A 20382-nucleotide genomic window follows, 5' to 3' on the forward strand; every position below is an offset into this window, starting at 1 on the left:
GAGGAACTTCGACAAGACGCCTATGAAAATGCCAGAATCTACAAAGAAAGAACGAAAAAATGGCATGATAAACGTATATCAAGAAAAATCTTAAAACAAGGCGATATAGTCCTTTTGTTCAACTCTAGACTTAAGTTATTCCCAGGAAAACTACGTTCTAGATGGTCAGGCCCTTTTCAAATCACCAATGTCTTTCCAAGTGGAGCGGTGGAAATTAAAGGAAAATCTATTGAACCATTTATCGTAAACGGGCAGCGTCTAAAACATTATCATTATGCTGAGAACAATGAAGATTCACAAGTCCTGCACTTAGACGTAATGCCTCCAGAATTTATAGATCATATTTGATAGTTTTTATGTCGAGCTTGCGACATTAAACAAAGCGCTTCGTGGGAGACAACCCACAAATATTTTTTATTTTTATTTCTTCTTTGACTATTCTTTTAAATTTTATTTAGTATTCATTCTTTATTTATTTTAATTTATAAAAAATTTCTTCTTTTCTTCTTTCGGCATTTGGCCAAATCCTGACTAAAACTCTTGTTTTTCTTTTCTCTAGCTAACACTAACCTGATGGGACAAATTGATCGTATGGGTATCAAATTCAGAGGGAAAGCTCATAAACAAAAGTTTGAGGAACTAGCAGAGAGAGAGATGCTACCTAGCTTGTATGCTGATGACTGGGCAATGACTGCCCTTGGACTAAGAGAAAGTGTCATGTATTTGCTGAGTCAAATAGGGTGGGAGACCACTCCTATTCGAAGACAATTCGTCACTTACCGGAGACTGACTCTAGAATTCCTTAGCTCTCTGATCTATCTACCCAGTCATGGAAAAGGAATAAGCAGAGGTTTCATTCAGTTCAGAATGTTCAACATGGAGTATCAATTTAACATTCAAGACTTTACTAACCTTTTAGGTTTCCCTACCTCTTTTGATACATTCACAGTGAGCCAAGAAGACCTTTTTGAATATAGAGAACTTGAACATTTTTTGGGGAAGTTTGATTGGAAATGATGACCCCGAGGAACATGAGTTTCTTTCTGGAAACATACATAACCCGGCCTTTCGTTATTTCCATAAGATCCTGGCCCACACCCTTTTTGGGAAGAAGTCAAATATTACTACAGTATCACGTGATGAACTCTTCATCATATTTTGTGCTTCCCAGAACCGTCCAGTGAATGGTGCCACTTTTATGTTGGCGAACTTTGACCGCCTTATCCAAGATGAACGAGCACCGATTCAAATAGGCGGATTGATAACCATGATTGGTAATGCTATCGGATTACGTCAACCTATGCTTGACCTAAGCCCTTTTTGTGGCATTGCGACTATGAGTATACCCTCCCTTTTCAACATTATGTTTATAGAAAACCTCGGGCCTGAAGAGTTCGAACTAATAATTGACAACCAAGTTCTTTGCCTATTCATCTTGCCTAGTCCGAGGACTAGTGTTCATAACCGCAATAACTGGCTCTACAACCTGAACGGAACACCTTCTCCTGCTAAATCTACTTAATCCATCTAGGACTATGAGATTTGTGATGACCAGATTCCTTATGCTGAGTCTGACCCTCAGACACCGTCTGGTTATTATGATATTGACCCTCCACCTAAACCTATCCCGACCGAAGAGTCGGCAATACCAGATCTTAGACATCATATGCCCGGAGCTAATTTTAACACCACCATTCAAGCTTTGATGTCAGAACAAGACGCCCTCAGAGAAGAGTTAGCTAATATGGGACAAGAATTTCTGGGATACATGAGCAGCATGACAAATCAATTCCACGAGTTGCTAAACCGTGTTAACTCATTCGCTCCTCTGGCCAGAGATCCAGCAAGTGGCTAGAAGTTGTTTTTCTTAGTTACTTAGTTTTAGTTTAGGCTATTTATTAGTTTTGTTTCACATTATTTTTAATATTAGTATTTGTTTTTCTTTCGCATGTTTGCTTTTGTTTTCCAATGTTACATTATGATTATTTTATGAAGCTATTGCATTATTGGTTTATTTTATTTAGATCTATGCAATTTCTATAATTACAAGTAATGATATCCACTATATGCTAATAATTACTATGCCTGTTAAAGAAATACATATATTATGGTAGTAGAATAGCATGCAAGGCAATTTAAAAGCATTACAATAGCAAAATAAAATAACAAAAATAAAATATAATAATAAAAACAAATTATGAAGCACCCACGCAAGCAGTGACCGTTGCAAGCTGACTGTGTGACGAGCGTCACACACGCCATCACGGTCGTCACACCAAGTGCCTGTGACGCCCGTAACACCCCTGTCACGAGCGTGACACCTTCAGACTAGGTGAACGTTAGTAACCGTTGGGACACGACCGTTCACCCACCCCACTTTTTACCTTCCCCATTCACTTACCCATTTACTCACATTTACCCACATTTAATTATTTTTCACCCACTCCCTTTCCAACTTCCAAAACTTTTCCTATAAATACCCACCATACCTTTCTTTCTACATCATCCCAACATACATTTCTCCATACAAAATCCCTTTTCATCCCTTCTCCTCCTTTCAACCCACTTATCAGTATGGCGGGAAACCAACAATTCAAAAATATCATCTTCCGATCCGAAGATGATAATTATCAAAGGGAGCAGTTCAAGCGTTTCCAACAGCGAGGTGTCGTATCTACCAGGTATCCTGATTTAAATTGTTTACAAGAATTAGGATTACTTCAGGGTATACAATGGATGCTCCGCCTGCTGATTTAACCTTTCTATGCACACACAATCAACCTACCTACCCATCTCTCACCTTAGAATTTTTAAGTTCTTATTCGTACAACACTCCTACCGGTGAAGACAAGTACTTAACCAGCACCGCAACCTTCCGCATGTTCAACACCGAATACTCACTATCCCAGGATCAGTTGAGTGCCATGCTACAGTTCCCTATAGGAGACCGAGTTCACCCAAGAATCCCTCCGAACTCCCAGTGGCACATAAACTCCTTTGACCTCTTTAGAAAAATATCCGGTGTGGAAACCAACAACTAGTATGTACTACTTGCTTCGCATATACATAACCCAACCATACGGTATTTTATCCGCATCCTGCAAAACACGGTTTTTGAAAGACCGAACAACAGCAAAGTCAACGCCAAGTAATTATTCTTCCTCCACTGCGTCTTTGAAATGGATACAAAGGTAAACACTGCTTCTTTCTTATTTCATCATATCCGCACCCTATGTGCTAGAGACCGTCAACCTTTTGTGATTGGAGGATTAATAACCTCCATAGCACTTGGTTTGAATCTAGGGGACCGACTTCAAAATTTACAATCTCTCCCACCTCTATTTATGGATATAAGCTATTGTCGGTCCAGCCGCCTAATCAAAAACAGGGTAGGCGGAAGATACTATCTTATGGTAAACAACCAAGAAGTCCCAAGTGTTGTTTTACCCAACATTGCCCTCACAGATGTCACCAACCCCAACCGCTTCATCTACGACCTTAATGCTCCCGAAGCTACCGAGCCTACACACGCAAACCCGCCTCCAGACGAGTTTGAAGAAATGGAGCAAGGTGATCAAGGTCCTGAGCAAAAATCAATCCCGCTCAACCCTTCCGATAATGCAACTGGTCCATCCTCACGACGTCGTCGACGAAGAAGGCCAGCAACCAACGACGACATCATGGATGCTATTGATGGTATGCAAGCGCAGAATCTCGAAGTGATGCAAATGATGTGCTAGATGCAACAACAACAAGAAGCGAGGAATGCAATAACCGACCAGCGGTTCACTGAGTTGCTCAGCAGGTTTGACGACTTAGGAGTACGTCAACGATCACCAGGTCCAAGAACAAGAGGCGGCAGGCAACATTGACTTTAGTTTCTTTTTCTGTTTTCTATTTCTTTTGTTTTCTTTGAAACATTGGGGACAATGTTTCATTTAGGTGTGGGGGGGAAAACCTTGTTCTTTCAACCTTCCCTTTTCAAGTATGTTATTTTCCCTTTCATTGTTATTTCCCTTCCTTATTATGAAAAAAAATAAAATTATAATATATATTTATTTTAAGTTAAGTCCCTAGTGTGAAAATTTTCTATTATCTATTCCCCTCAATTTTCTTGAGCCATAACAAAAATTCAACACACTCAGTAAATATAAAGGTTGCTTATTTTATCAAACTTGAGTGAAATCAAGACAAAATTATTACCATACTAACGCTCTAAACAAACCTTAACATGTTAGATCAGAAAAGTACCTATTATACCAATCCCTTGAACTTTTAGTTTTATAGTAACCCGGAGTAGTTTATACAAGAAGTCATCATCATGTTAATAGCAAACTACGTGGAGAGCCGATGAATATAAGTGAATGATTCCCAAAATAACAAAATAAATAAATATATATATATATATATATATATATATATATATATATATATATATATCAGGAAATGCACTAATTAAGTTAGGTGATCCTTACTAGATCATTTAATCTAAAGGTTGCAGATCATACAAAAGCATAATACGAAAGATCCATTATGAGTTGGTTCAGCAGGTATCTGGTGCTGAACTTGGTAGGGCGGACTACGGTCCGATCCCCCATAATTTGCAATGGACTAAATAACGAAGTTATCCAACTTATGTACCAGAACTTCAAGCTAAAAAGGGGATCAGAATCACTAACCGGTTACTCCACTATGTGCGCGAAAAGATAAAGGGCTTAATGTGATTTCGCTAGAATGAAAACGGGTGAAATAAGAGTAAAGGAACTAGGATAGCTATAATGGCGTTACTCGAACTGGTTTGCGTAAGGTGGGGTTATCTGAGGTTGTAACGGTAGTTGTTGATGTTAAGGTTAAGCTCAGGTTATTTCTAATTGAGATTTACTTGCAACCTATTACGACTTGATTTGTGTTTGGAAATTTCATCTGGCTAATACTTTAAACTGATTTCTATACTGTATCTTGCTTGAGGACAAGCAAAGGTCTAAGTATGGGGGAGTTTGATAACATGAAATAATATCACATTTTTGGACTCGATTTAATTAAATTATATTATTATTTGTTTCAATTTATTTCATATTATTCGATATTACGTGGTATTTTCCCTTCTATTTGTCTCAGGTAACTTATTTGAAGCATAAGTGAAAAAAGGAAGAAAAGGGGGTGCAAAAAGAGGATGAAAGCAAATTCCACTAAAGCCCAGCCCACAATTACAAGCCAGAAGCGCTGAAGCTGTGACGACCGTCACACAAGGTGTGACGAGCGTCACGCCCCCTGCTAAGTGTTACGAGCGTAACACAAGGTGTGACGAGCGTCACACCCCCATTCCTATATTTTTGGGTTTGACGCGTAACAAAAGCAACGGAAGCACGTTCCTCCTCTTTCTTCGCTTGACCAATTGACGTGAGAAATCTACCAAAGGGAAACGGTTACAAATGAGAGTAATATAAATAGAGCCAAAGATGCAAACCCTGCAACTCTCTCGGTCTCGCTTCTTTTTCCGCCGTGCAAGCATTTACAACATTAATTTTCTACAGCTTTCTATTATTAGCAATTTTTATATTTCCTTTTCTTTTCCAGTCAATTTTCAGAGCACTTAATAAATTTTTCACACAATAGTTTCTACACCGGAAATTATTGTGTATCTTTTACTGGATCTAACCTTACGTTAGATCATAGTATTTTATTCCTTTTCTTTTATTTTCCTGTCCGATTGAAGATTGCAAGAACAAATCCGACCGGTCTGTGGTGGAGTGTTCAAGATTCCCATTAATTATTCAGGTTCTTTAATTTATTGTTTTAATTTATATATGCTTTGCATTACTGTTTATTTATATTGTTTGCCTGATATGATTTTATTTAAGCATGATAATTGTTCATCTGTTTAGCATGTCCGGCTAATTAATTTAGATATCGGTATGTAAAGTAAGCGGAATAAGGAATCAAAACTAAGTTGGTTTAATTTTATTTAAAATTAAAGTCACTCTTTTTATGGTCTCAATTTACAGAGTTAATACCAAGGTTTTTGTACGAAAGTAAAAGACATAAAGAAGTTAGAATCAATAGAACGACTGTTTGAGTTTTTAACTGGATAGTGTAAATTGGACATTAATTCTAAATCAGGGCGAAAGCAATTTTTAGAGTTAATTAAATTCTAATCTTTTTCAAAAAGTATTTTTAAAGGTTAAATGTGAGGACGAGAGTTAAGCATTTAAGTTTAATTATATAATCTAAGTCAATAGAGCGAGAGTTTGAGACGAGGGTGTTTAAACGGTTATTATTTTAATGAAAAGAGTTTCTATAGATTCTGTTGTTTTCAAAAAGTGATTTTGGACTTAACTAATAAGTGACAGCTACGTTAACATAAAGTCATAGTCTATTCAACAGAGCGAGAGTTTGAGATAAGACTTTTAAATCAATAGTGTCTACTGAAAAGATTTATTTTAAAAACCAAGAAACCAATGAAGATTTGATTCCCTAATTACGACGAACTACATACCGATATTCGCTTAATTAATATTTAAATTAGATCCAATTTTAGTTTTACTTTTCCCCCTAATCATCAAAGTATCATCCGCCTTAGCTTTGCGAAGTAACTTAAGAAATGGTATATCGATTCATAAGTCCCTGTGGGATCGATATCTTTTAAAACCACGCGATAGAACAGTGCACTTGCAGTTAGTACCCCAATAGACTTATAAAGTCGCGATCATTGATCCATCAAAGGCCGATGATGTGTTGCAATGGTAAACTTTGAAGCTTGTTATTGAGATCAGAAGTTTTCTTGGTTTAGCTGGTTACTACAAAAGTTTTACCGAAGGAATTTTGAAGTTGGCATTGCCTTTGACTCAGTTAAATCGAAAAGTTCAAGCTTATGTATGGAGTGTTTAGTGTGAAGAGAGTTTTCAAGAACTCAAGAAAAATCTGACATTAGCTCCAATTTTGATCTTGCCAATTCCAAGTAAACCATTTATTGTGTATTGTGATGCTTCAAAGATAGGTTTGGGTGGTGTATTGATGCAGAATGGTTAGGTTGTGGCTTATACTTCTAGGTAGTTGAAATCTCATGAGAGGAGTTATCCTACACATGATATAGAGTTGGCAGTCGCGGTATTTGTGTTAAAAATTTGGAGGCATTATCAGTTTGGTTCCGTATTTGAAGTTTTCACTGACCACAACATTTGAAATACTTGTTCGATTAGAAAGAGATGAATATGAGGCAAAGGAGGTGGCTCAAATTTTTGAAGGATTTTGATTTTGGTTTGAGTTAACATCCTGGTAAAGCAAATGTCGTAGCTGATGGTTTGAGCAGAAAGTCATTGCATATGTTAATGCTTATGGTTTGAGAATTGGAGTTAATTGAGAAATTCAGATATCTGAGTCTATTATGTGAAATGACTCCTAACAGTGTGAAGTTAGGTATGTTAAAGTTGACTAGTGGTATTCTCAAAGAAATAAGAGAATATCATAAATCAGATTTGGGATTGATTGACCGGCTAGTGTTAATCAAACAAGGAAAATGAGGTGATTTTGGACTAGATAAGAATGGTGTTATGCGGTTCTGTGACAGAGTTTGTGTACCTGATATGCCAGAGCTTAAGAAGAGTATTATTGAGGAGGTCCCAAAAGTAGTCTGAGTATTCATCCTGGTGCTACTAAAACGTATCAAGACTGGAAGGAAATGTTTTGGTGGCCAAGAATGAAGAAATATATAGTTGAGTTCGTTTATGCGTGTTTAACTTGCCAAAAGTCAAAGATTGAACATCAAAAGTTGTAGGTTTTGATGCAACCATTGGATATTCCTAAATGGAAGTGGGATCATATTTCCATCGATTTTGTGATGAGTTTGGCTAAGACTTATAAAGGGAATGATTTAGTTTGGGTTATAGTGGATAGATTGACTAAATCATCTCATTTCATCCCGATTAAGATCAATTATTTATTGCAGAAGTTGGATAAAATGTATATTTCTTTGAGCAATATTTTTGATAGAGATCCGAGATTAACATAAAGGTTCTAGGGGAGTTTGAGGAAGTCATGGGTACTAAGTTGAGGTTGAGTTAGGCTTATCATCCATAACAAATGGTCAGACAAAGAGGACGATCCAATATTTGGAGGATTTGATGAGAGCTTGTGTTTTGGAGCAGGGAGGTAACATGGATAGCTACTTACCATTGGTTGAGTTCACTTACAACAACAATTTCCATTCTACTATTAGAATGACACAGTTTGAGGCTATGCATCGTAGAAGGTGTAGAACACCTTTGTGTTGGTATGATTCTTGTGAAAGTGTTGTGCTTGGAAGTGAGATTGTTCAGCAAACTATCAAGAAGATCAAGGTTATCCAAGAAAATATGAGAGATTTAAAGGTGAGAAAATTACACAATAAGGGGGGGATGGATTGAGTATGCCTAAAAAGTCTCTTTTCACTTCAGATTCTGGAACATCAGATTTTGAACTACGTTCAGAGTTTGATACCAGAATGAATAACAATAGTGAAAGGTTTATTTCCTCTCTTAACTTTGTTTTAGAACCTAAGGTGTCAAGCTTATATTTTGATACAAGTAAGAGGCTGAATCAAATCAGAGTATGAATTCAGAGTTTGTTGCACAACGAAATGTAAATGCAGAAGTAAATAATTAGACACACAATATATCCTGGTTCTTCTCAAACCGAGAGTAGTCCAGTTGATCAGTGGATTTTGATGCACTTTATTCTACTATTATACTTAGGAAAATCTATAGTTTATTATATTATTTTTACTATTTTAGTGTATTTTTATATTTAAGTTTATTTTTGGTTTTATTTTATTTTCGTACTTTATTTTCAGCATAAATAATTATTTCATACCTTATTACTATGCAGATCATAACTTGGGCTAAGAGGATCAGATTGATGCATTCTAATATGCGTTGAAAATCTGAAAGGATAAGCTAAAAGTTTCATGTTGAAGTAAAAAGCTGATTCTAAGTGAAGGAGGGTCTAATAATTCGTTGAAGTTCCAGACTTAATTAAAATAGTTAGTTTGGACCAGTTTTTGTAATTTTCGGGTCGGATCCTATAAGGGCCCGAATTTACCTTTTATTATATTAGGTCTTTCACTACTATAGAAATCCTAATTCTGAATTTTGATGATACAATATTGCTTAGAAGATTTCATGGAGAGTTAGTTTCCAAAGAGTTGGTCTGTTGTATTCGAATTCCACCTTGAGGTTTTTATTAATTTTAGTTTAATTTCAATTTCTTTTCAATTCTTCCTATATACTCGTTTGCTTAATTCGATTACTTTTGTTTGCTTAATTCGATTGTTTCTTATAGGATAGAGTTGATTAAATTTGATTGTTTGATGATCCTTAACTATAATCACGTTAGCGTAGCTTTTTTGTTATCGTGTTTGATTAAGTCGCGTTAGCTTAATTCGCGTCTGCTTAAATCCATTTGCTTAATTTGGAAATTAGGAAAATACATCATATAATACCAATTTGCACTTGTCAGTGGGTATTGTAATCGAATGGGATTGAATCTACTAGGGAGTTGAAATTATAAGAATCGATGATAAGTCGGAAATCGATACAATATATTAGCTTATTTATCAATTTTGCTTTTACCTTTAATCATTTTCGATTTAAGTTTTGAACCTTAAAAACCCCCTTCTTTTTATTGTTTGGTTATAACATTCAAGAGTCCTTGTGATACGATATTCGAGTGTTGCTTCCGTTTTACTACACTTTTAAACTCATTTTGACCCGTGTGCGACAACGGTCACCTGTCCCCTTGCAGAACAAGAGTTTTTAACTATAATCAAACTATTTACAATTGCTTAAGCCAATAGCTTAAGACTTCCTGCTCAATCAACCTAGATCGAGATTTCCTTCTCTGCCCTCAAGCATGAGACTTCATTTCCTAAATAACTCATTCAGGACTTTCTACTTCGCCCGCAAGCATGAGACTTCAATGCTCAATCACAATGATCGAGACTTCTTTGCACTGCCTAAAGCTTGAGACTTCAATGCCTGAATAACCTGTTCAAGACTTCTTGCTCTAGCCGTAAGCATAAGACTTCAGTGCTCAAGCACCCAACAAGAGACTTTTTTGCTCAAGCACCCAACAAGAGACTTATTTGCTCAATCTAACAAAAAGAGACCTGGTCTGAGCACATCGCCTAGAGTCTTCAGATTCTCTTAACAAAAGAGATTGATATTAACCTTATTTTTTTGTTAGTGCTTTTTGGTTAAGAATATACACAAAGATTACACACTATTGAGAAGAATATAAGTTGATTTCTCCTAAGTATGAAATATTGATGTTTTCAAACCTCTTCTCTTCAGGCACAAATTTCCTTCTCTGTTGTGCCTTTATGTTCTGATGATCTTCTTGATCATTTTCACTCTGCTCTCACACACTTAACCCTTGTGGACTCAGATGAATTGTGGCACTAGTCTCACACCATTGTGTTATTGACCTGTATTATATTTGAAACCGTAAATGTCATGTTGTTGCTATACACGTGCAATTTCGAAACACTTTTTGAACACTAACATGTACTCATTAATGCCTAAAGTGTTGTCGTTGTATTTAGAAATAAATGATCATATTTTTATTGATCGGGTACTGGTCTCACACTGTTGCGCTATTGACCATTAACTGAGTGTTTTGAAATCGTAAATGCAATAGATCAGACATCGGTGTCACACTATCGCACTATTAACTGGTACCTGAACGATTTGAAATTATAGATGCAAAAAAATTATCGAATACTGGTCTCACACTATCGTGCTCTTGACCAGTATCTAAACGTTTTTACTATCATGAAAAACATTTTGAATATTAAATCTTAAAAACCAGAACCCAAAAAATAATGCAAGACTAAAATAGGTGCCAAACCATTCACTGAGTCCCGTCGGAATGACGATCCTTACATCCCAGATTCTAGAAATTTAGCCGAACATGGATGCATAAATAAATAAGCAATTATAGGTTTTCAAATTAAACAAAGACATAGTAAACAACTTATAATAATTCAAGGCGATGGTTGCAGATGAATTTAAAGGAAAGTAATAAAAACTCATAACAATAACAATAATGGAAAAATTTATAAGGCGAATTGTAAATGGTGGAAAGTAAATGCTTCAGAATTATAAATGGCAGAAAATAAAGGCGGGAAAATAATAACTTAAATGAACCTGAAAATAAACTGGAAAGTAAAATTGAGTTGAATAACTTTGAATGATGGCAAGATTGTTTTATTCAAGCGTTATACAATGAATGCGTAAAAACACTAAGGTATAGTAGTTCATCGATGTGAGAAAGCTACTACTTTACAAAAGTGATTTATGCTTAAAACTAAAACTCCCTAAACATTGCACTAAACTTCCATCCTTCGAAACTGAATGCTAGTCTTTTATATAGTGAAAAACTGGTAAAAATTGCTTCCAAGATCGTGTGAGAAGTAGCGGAGATAAACCAGGGAAATGGGAGAAACTTACTCATTTTTGTTGCAGTTTTTAAGGAAACGCACTGCATGACGAATGCCATGATGCTTGTGTCAATCTCCACAAGTGTAAAAAGATTATCCTGACAAGCTTGCACTGCATGGCAGACTCCATGAAGCTTATAGTTATCGCCACACCCTTTGATTGTGCCTCTTCTCTCTCTCTCTCTCTCTCTCTCTCTCTCTCTCTCTCTCTCTCTCTCTCTCTCTCCCTCTTTGGTGGGCTCCATGACTGCCTAGTCGTGGCTGGTGCAATGGCAGGCGCCATGTAGGTGGCCATCAATTAATTTTTGCCATTTATCTATGTTTTGTGTCATTTTCGTTTGATTTCTTCATGTATCGACTCCTACTTGTAAAATACCTAAAACATACACAAATTACCAGCATAACACTACAAAATATGATAAAGTGACACTAAAACATGTGCAAATCAAGTCAAAATAAGCTATGTGTTTTGGTGTTATCAAACTCTCCCACACTTAAGCATTTACTTGTCCTCAAGAAAATGCCACACATATGAAAAAGACTTTTGAAAATTATGCAGCATATAGAAATCAAGACTCATGAAAAATAGTTGCAATTGAATACTCATTCTAAGCTACAAACTCAATTCTGGTTAAAATTGCATCAACAAGTGCTGACTTCCACACTAAGGATATCGTAGGAACACAAATATGCACGGTGCAAACATAAGTCTCCCTCCTATACAAACCAATATGAATCATGTCATCATGTCTAAGCATAACTTACTCATCCTTCTCTATATCCTTTTTCATTCTAGTGGAATCACATTAAGCCTGTTATCCTTCCATATTCATAGCAATATAATATGTTAGTGACTATGATCTTATTATCATTATATATTTTTCTTTTCTTCTCACTTTGTAATATTAAAGAGGCTTGCAGATTGGGTTAAATGACCGGGTGAGGGTCACCTAACTTAGAAGGAATGCTACTTTTTATTAATGTGGTCTTTCTTTTTCTCTTTTAAGCCTAAGATCATACACTTATTTGCATCGACTTCTCGCGTAGTGTGTGTTTAGGATGATGCTAACTGCTAAATAAACTATTTAAGGAATATTAAAGGATGAGAATTTAAGGTTATGGCATGACAAGTACTCAAATTGATATCCACATTCGGGAGACTTAAGGTGTTAAAATGATACTGATCTTGTAAAGTTTTCCCAAGTCTCTACAATCTAACCTCAATTTAATCTATAGCCTAAAACTTTCAAAAGATGCAATGAATCTCAGAGTCAAATTTTTTGTTATGGTTCAAGAAAATGGGAAAATCGATAAACAACTGAAACCACGCATAACATGCAATGACTTAACTAACAATTAAACTAGAAAATCCTAACAACATGAAATAAATAACTAGAAGATAAATCTAACTAGAAAGCGATAAAATGAAAGCTAGTAAAGTTCCTCCCCCACACTTAAACCAAACATTGTCCTCAATATTTTGATAAAAGTGAGAAAAAGGAACGAAGAACCTGAAATGAGTGACTCAGCGGCAGCCACGACCTCGGTTCCAACCATGTCTTCCATGACCATGAAGATGGTTGGAACCGAGGTCGTGGCCGTGATTGAGTCACTCATTCCAGGTTCATCCATTCCCACCTGTAGTGTTGTCATCAACTCGGTCAGATAAGCTATGTTAAACTCAGTCTTTCTTGCGTAATCGTGTTATTGATCCTGGATTTCCTGAATATGTGTCATCATGTCAAGTTGTTATTACTGCATAGCAAGAAACATGGTGCCACGCTCTACCTCAGCATCATTCCTTCATTGGAGCTCCTGGAGAGCCTCATCAAGGGTCGTCTAGATAGCAACATAGTTATACTCTTGAGGGGTTTGCTGGGTGGATGCCTGCTATATTTGATGTATATACTGCATCATCTATGTCTTTTGTTGATGCATGACATGTAACACGTTATCCCTCTCAGCATCTATAATATTTCTGGCACATATCTCACTAAGTATATTATCAAGCGTGGTTTGCATGGCCCCGGAAAAAGTACCTGCCAAATGGTCAGAAAAATGTGTGGTGCCTGCAGGTGAAACAAGAATATGTGGGGAGTGGCATGGTGAAGGCTGGTTTACAGAAGAGACTCGCTCTCTCTGATCATATTCATCATCGGTAGCATCATCAACAGGGGCATTCTCATGAATGTCCATGGGCTCCGATTCAGCCTCAGGATCAGCTCGTAATTCATAGGTCCAATTTGCCTCATTATACACATCAGTGTTGTCTGGACAAGGTAACATAATTCCATGATTGGCAATGTTATGGACCATCAATAAAACTTTTTTATCCGGCCTGACTCTAATAAATCCCATGCTCCAAGAGGCTCGGAGGTCAAGGGAACGGGGTGGTAAAGGCTTAAGTATAACAAGCTCTGTATCAAGCCCCAAAGTATGATCAATCAAGGTAATCACTCCTCCAAATGAAATAGATCCCTTGCTAGAGGTTCGAATCACATGCATGCGAGCTATCATGAATGGGGCCGAATTAATCAGTGTCTGTGAAAAAGCAGCTTGTAAATAAAACATTTCTTTAGCATTAGCCTTATTACTATTTTCTTGGAAAAAATAATGTCAGCCAATATTGGCGAAAGTAGCGGATGGCTGGGTTGTGAATTTGAGATGCCACATTGCCCTAAAAACTATTTGTTGCGTACCCTGTTAACCTTTTCCAAAAATGTACAATATTGTATACCCAACCTGTGTCTAATGGGGCTTCATATATAAACCCTTCCCCATAAGGTAAATTCAATAACTCAGCAAGTTGGTTGGTGCTATATGCAAATTCCTTATTAAACATTCTGAACTTGATAGTCCCGAAAGTACAAGTAGTACCGGGTTGTACCGTGTAAATAAGGGAACTAAGAATTTCTCTAGTCAACCTAGCATACTTTTCATCCTTACGTGCCTAAAAATGAGACAATCCTACTATACCAATCATCCAATTAACATTATCTAATAACCCTAACCTATGTAATCAAGTATTGTCGGCATACCTCATCGGGATAATATCCCAGTTCAGCAGAGCTTCGAATTTCTTTTGTTATTTCTGGCCATCTCTTCCGTCCTGAAAAATCACACCTTCAAAACAAACATTTCTCTCTTGTGTCATTGTTGAGAACTAAGGAATTTTTTATGATGAAGTATGGTATGGAGGAAAATATGTAAGAATGAGAATGGTGAAAATGGTGACGGTAAAGGTTGGTTTATATAGGAATGAAAGTGGAAGGTGAAAAAAATGAAGGAATGGAATATTTTTGGGAATATGGAAGAATTGAATGTGGGTAGATGAAACGGGTTAATGTTTGAGCGAATGGGATAGTTAGAAGTTGAGAGGATGGAGTGGAAAGACAAAAAATGGGTTAAAATCAGTATTTTTTTTTTGTTTCTGAAGCGTGTGGCGAACGCCACGCTCTGGAAATTGGGATTTTATTGATTTAGTTATTGTGGAAAACGCCATAAAGGGTGTGGTGACCGCCATACATTCTAATGCATTTTGGCTTGCTCTTTTGGGCTTCTGGACTATTTTTGGCCTGCATCATTGTTGGTGTTGCATAAGTGTCTTTGAAAATAAATAATAGTGGATATGTGTCATCATGTAAAGTTGCTGCTGTTGTATAGCTTGGAACATGGTGTCATTCTCTTCCTCATCATCATTCCTTAATTGGAAATCCTTGAGAGCTTCATCGAGGGCCTTCAGGACAACAATATAGTTATACTTTTGCGGGGTTTACTGGGTGGATGCCTACTGCATTTGATGCGTATACTGCATCATCTCTGTCATGTTATCTCTCTCAATATCTATAACATTTCGGGCACGTATCTCACTAAGTATACCATCAAGTGTGCCTTGTGTGGCCCCAGAAGAAGTACTTGCAAAATGGTTAGAAAAATGTGTGGTATGTGCAGGTGAAACAAGAATAAGTGGGGAGTGGCATGGTGGAGGCTTGTGCACATAAGAGACTCGCTCTCTCTGATCATATTCATCATCTATAGCACCATCAGCATTGATATTCTCATGAATATCCATGGGCTCCGATTTAGCCTCAGGCTCAGCTCGTAAGTCATAGGTCCAATTTGCCTCATTATGCACATCAGTGGTGTTTGGACACGGTAAAATAATGCCATGAATGGTAATGATATGAACCATCAACAAAACTTTCCTATCCGGCCTGGCTCTAATAAATCTCATGCTCATAGATCAAGGGAACATGGTGGTAAAGGCTTAAGTGTAGCAAGCTCTGTATCAAGCCCTAAAGCACGAGCAGTGGAGGTAATCACTCTTCCAAATGAAATAGATACCTTGCTAGCGGTTTGAACCACATGAATGGGGCCAAATTAATCGGTGTTTATGCAAAAACAACTTATAAATAAAACATCTCTTTGACATTAGTCTTATTACTATTTTCCTGGCCAAAAATAGTGCCAGCCAATATTTGGCGAAAGTAGAGGATGGTCGGGTTGTGAGTTTGAGATGCCATATTGCCCTCAAAACTAATTGTTGCATACCCTGTCAACCTTTTCCAAAAATGTTCAATATTTTATACCCAATTTGTTTCTAATGTGGCTTCATAGATAACCCCTTCCCCATAGGGAAATTCAGTAATTCAGCAAGTTGGTTGGTGCTATATCTAAATTCCTTATTAAACATTCTGAACTAGACAGTCTCGGAAGTACTAGAAGTATTGGGATATACCGTGCAAATAAGGGAACTAAGAAATTCTCTAGATAGCCTATCGTATGTTTCATCCTTACGTGCATAAAAATGAGACAAGCCTACTATATAAATCATCCAATTAACATTATCTAACAACCCTAACCTATGTAAGCAAGTATCGTCGGCATACCTCATCGGGATAATATCCCGGTTCAACAGAGCTTAGAAATCCTTTTGTTTTTTTCAGCCGTCTCTTCCATCCCGAAAAATCACACATTCGAAACGAGGATTTTCCTCTTGTGCCATTGTTGAGAACTTGGGAATTTTTTATGATGAAGTATGGTATGGAGGAAAATATGTAAGAATGAGAATGGTGAAAATGGTGATGGTAAAGGTTGGTTTAAATAGGAATGAAAGTGGAAGGTTAAAATATGAAGGATTATTGGGTGACTTTTGGGAATATGGAAGAATTGAATGTGGGTAGATGAAATGGGTTAATGGTGGAGCCAATGGGATAGTTGGAAGCTAAGAGGATAGAGTGGAAAAGGCAAAAATTGGGTTAAAAATATTTTTTTTTTGTTTCTGGAGAGTGTGGTGGCCGACATAGGATTTGTGGCGAACGCCAAGCTCTGAAAATTTGGACTTTTTGGATTTAGTTACTATGGAGAACACCATAAACGGTATGGATACCATCATACCTTCTAGTGCACTTTGGCTTGCTTTTTGGGCTTCTGAATTATTTTGGCTTGCATCATTGTTAATGGTACATCATTTTCTTTGAAAATAAATAATAGTGAATATATGTCATTATGTCAAGCTGATGCTGCTGCATAGCTTGGAATATGGTGTCACACTCTTCCTCAACATAATTTCTTCGTTGAAGCTCCTAGAGATCTTCATCAAGGGCCCTCCGGATAGCAACATAGTTATACTCTTGTGGGGTTTGCTGGGTGGATGCCTCCTGCATTTTATGCATATACTGCATCATCTTTGTCTGTTGTTGATGCATGACATGTATTATGTTATCCATCTTAGTATATATAACATTTTGAGCACGTATCTCACTAACTATATCATCAAGTGTGGCTTGCATGGCCCTGAAAGAAGTACCTGCAAAATGGTCAAAAAATGTATGGTGTGTGCATGTGAAACAGGAATATATGGGGAGTGACATGATGAAACAGGAATATATGGGGAATGGCATGATCGAAGGCTCAGGAGTGTAAGTACTGATGGTGATCATTTCGAGAATGAATCCTTGGTCAAACTTTTAATAATCTTCGGTTTCCATGACCACTAATCAAGCCATCTCTCATATCTTTCACCTTTTCTTTTCTTCCTTCTACGAGGTGGTTCATTCTTATGAACTTGTGGTGGTGGTTCTAGCTTTATCCTGAGTATCAACTTTTCAGGTTTGGGTTCAATTCTTCCATCCACCACTTCAAAGTCCAACCTTCCTCTCTTAATACTAATGAGTTACCTAGTTTCATGGTCCTCTAATTTTCTCTTTTTATACAGGATATCAGACAAAGGTGCATTGGTGTGAATATTTTTCAATACCTACACATACCTTTTGGATTGGGAGTCTATCTTAACTTCCATAGGCCTTTGTGGGAAAGGAATTTGTGGGTTATAGGGAGGACTAACAACATAAGGTGCTTCCTTTTCTACCTCTTCGACAACCTCCCTTTGGGGTGGTGTTAAGGGATCTTTCTCAATCTCTACTCTTTTCTCACCAGAACTCTCCTGATTATTATCCTCCTTAGTACTTTCTATTTGTTTTTCACCACTGGTTGTTACAATATCTTCATGTTTCTCAGGGAAGGGTCCTAGAGGTGTTTGTGCAAGCAGGAAGATATGAGTCTAAAATGCTTCGTTGTGAGTCACGAGGGACTCGACCACAATGTTCAGCTGTCTAAGGGTTTCATTAGTATGAAGACTTTTTTTTCTAAACTCCTAATTCTGGAGAATTTGTGTCGCCATAAAGTGTTCCATCATGGATTCCATCCTAGAGAGAGTTTGCATTACAATAAAATCCACCATTAATATTTCGAGGTCGGATTTATGGGAATCTTGCGGTTCCTCAAAATACTGAGAGTGGTAATTATAGAGAAAATTTGGGTGATCCATCCACCTAGGATTATAGTAATTGAAACAAGAATTCCTTCGTATATACGACACAACAATGGAGTTACGGTGTTGACTAAAATTCCCAAGCAACGACGCCAAAAAATTGATGCATATTGTTATGATGATAATGAGAATTGTTATGATGATTGATGATTAATCATGTGGAGAGTACATGATTGTTGTTTATTGTGGTGGTAGTTTTGAAGGGGATTTACGGTGTTGCTATGTTGCATGTTGTTTATGGTTTAGAAGGGTGAACCCGGTTTGTATGAGGAACCATCATTGATTGGTACCACATGCATAATGTCGATGTTTTGAGTCACATTGCATGAATATATACATATTATGATGGAAAAGGTGTGAGATTGTAGTGGTGTAGTTTGTCTATTGAATGTGTGATGTGTTATGTGCTTATCTATCCTCGTATTCTTTACGTTGTTTTATATTGAATTTTATTCTCACTCCTTTTACTTTATGTTATCCACCATGGACATCTTGGATATAATCAGGAGTAGAGTTTTGTTTCTGTGAGTGGAAGATATATTCTTGGGGCTTACCTTCGTTTAATTATCATTTTATTTTAATTTAGTGGTTTAGTGCTCTAATCTTGTAACATCGAGAACAAGACGCTTTTATCATGTTTAGAATTGGTGTCAACTTATGATGTTAAAGTTTGATACTTTATTTGAGAAGCTAAATTTAAAGTGGTTATTATGTTGATTTTCGTTGCATGTTGTTAAACATTTTCGAAAGTTTTGTCGATTGGTTGTCAAAGTTACACCTTAAATTGTTGAGTAATTCTTTTTATATAAGTTTTGGGGTTTAAGGTGTTATATAAATGACACAAAGAATACTAGATGGCATGCAGATGGAAGAGTGTGTGATGGAAAAATTCTCCATGTAGCTGATTCATTGCAATGGAAGAGAATTGATTTGTCATTTCTAGATTTTGCCCTTTAGCCAAGGAACCTTAAACTCGGACTTGCCACCGAAGAAATGAATTATTTGGTAATTTGATTACTAATCATACTTTATGGCATGTTCTTCTTATAATTTATAACCTATCTCTATGGTTGTGCATGAAACACACATATATGATGTTATTAATGATGATTTCGGGTCTAAAACAAACAGGAAACTACATAAACATTTATTTAAAGCCATTAATTGAAGATTTAAGACTTTTATGGGAGGAAGACATTGAAGACTTTTGTTTATTCATATACATGTGATGACTTTAAGCTGCATGCCATGTTATTTTGCAAAATCAATGACTTTCCTGCATACAATAATTTGTCTGGGTACAACGTCAAGGGACATAAAACGTGTCATATATGTGAAGAAGATACATGCTTCCACCAATTAAAAAATGAAAAAAAAACTGTTTACCTTGGACATCAAAAATTTCTAAGACCTAATCATCTATATTGTAGATTGCATAAGGCTTTTAATGAAAAGCAGGAGTTTGATATCGCTCTAAAGCCCTTAACCGAGAAGGAAGTTTATAAAAGACAACAATACATTAATGTTGTTTTTAGAAATAACAAAAAAGTTCCCATGGGGAAAAATATTTGGAAAAAGAGGTCGGTGTTCTTTGATCTTCCATATTGGTCTATTCTTGATGTAAGACATTTTTTTGATGTGATGCATGTAGAGAAAAATGTATGTGATAGTTTGATTGGAATACTTTTCAACATTAAAAGAAATAAAAAATATATTAAGAAATCCCGTGAAGATATGGTGGTGATGGGTATACAAGAGTTAGCCCCAAAAGATATACGAAATAGAGCATATTTCCCCCTAGCATGTCACACTTTGTCTAAAAAAGAAAAAAAAGTTTTTGCGATTGTTTGCAGGGTATCAAAGTTCCCCAAAAGTACTAATCAAATGTGAAGAAACTTGTGTCAATGAAAGATCTCAATTTAGTTGGCTTAAAATCTCATGATTGTCATATCTTGACGCAACAACTTCTACCAGTGGCTATCAGTGGCATTTTACCAAAAAATATAAGGATAGTTATAACCAGAAGAAGCTTTTGAGTTTTGTACAAACTATTTGTCCGAAGTGAACTTTATATGAA

The sequence above is a fragment of the Lathyrus oleraceus genome, chromosome 7, assembly GCF_024323335.1.
Source record: "Lathyrus oleraceus cultivar Zhongwan6 chromosome 7, CAAS_Psat_ZW6_1.0, whole genome shotgun sequence".
Classification (NCBI taxonomy): Eukaryota; Viridiplantae; Streptophyta; class Magnoliopsida; order Fabales; family Fabaceae; genus Lathyrus; species Lathyrus oleraceus.